The sequence below is a fragment of the Apis dorsata genome, unplaced genomic scaffold, assembly GCF_000469605.1.
Source record: "Apis dorsata unplaced genomic scaffold, Apis dorsata 1.3 scaffold_68, whole genome shotgun sequence".
NCBI lineage: Eukaryota > Metazoa > Arthropoda > Insecta > Hymenoptera > Apidae > Apis > Apis dorsata.
In genome coordinates this window covers 218054-219123 of record NW_006263366.1, presented here as the reverse complement: position 1 = coordinate 219123, position 1070 = coordinate 218054, and positions in this window count along the sequence as shown.

The window sequence follows — 1070 nt, the reverse complement described above, 5'->3', positions numbered from 1 at the left end:
TTTTTTTTTTTTTCTTTTTCTTTTTCTTTTTTTTTTTTTTTCAACGCATTAAACAACGCTCGCTCAAACGCATTCGTTTATGCTCTCACAAATATTCGAATGAAACATGTGACGCGCCTGTGAGAACATCACGCTGCCTGTGTAAGATGTGTGTGATATAAATCGATAGTCTTGCTACAGTTCGTCTTATTCATTTTTATCCTAGGTCGGATAAAATATTAGAAAATCGTTCGAGAGAGAATGGCGTGGATGATATCGGACACAAATAGCATAATATATAATATTCGTATTGAAATCGGCGTATAGCGCGTAGAAAAAGTCAAGCATACAATTTTTTTTTTTTTTTTTTTTGTACGTTCGGATGTTGCTCGTATAAAAAGGCATACGAAGACACAAAACTGGCAGAATTCAAAGATTCTTATTATAAAAAAGATCGCCTCAATGAATCTCGATTAAGTATAAAAAGATATGTACGCGTGTGTATGTGTGTGTGTATGTGTGTATGCGCGTATGCGTGAACGTTCGAGCGTTTCGAATGAAAAAGCGAGTGCGATCGAGTCAAAAAGGACGCGAATTCGATTATTGTAATTCGATTACTCGATCTTTTTAATCCTGCTTAGATTCAATGTTCGAAAAATCGTCGATCAACCGCGATACGAATAATAATAAATCTATAACGATAAGATTCAACTATTTATACAATCGTACACCGCTGCTTCGTCGTTGGATGCAATGGAATGGAAAATCATCGTAAATCATTTCGATGATCGAATATTTCGCGCTAATTGCGATTTTATTTAATTTTAGAATGATAATCCTTTTTTTTTTTCTTTTTTTCTTTTTATTTATTATCCTAAAACGGAGATAGAGAAGAAAGACGCGCGGAGAAACACTCGTAACACGATTTATTTAAACTCGATCCCGATGATATTTTAATTTATTCGCTTCATCCTCTTGTATATTCCGTTTATAATATGTTTGTCGGGCGAAAAATCGTGTTTTCGATCGCGTCACTAGATCTGTCGTTTCGTTTCGTTAAACTTTCACGGTACGGAATGGAAGGAACGTTG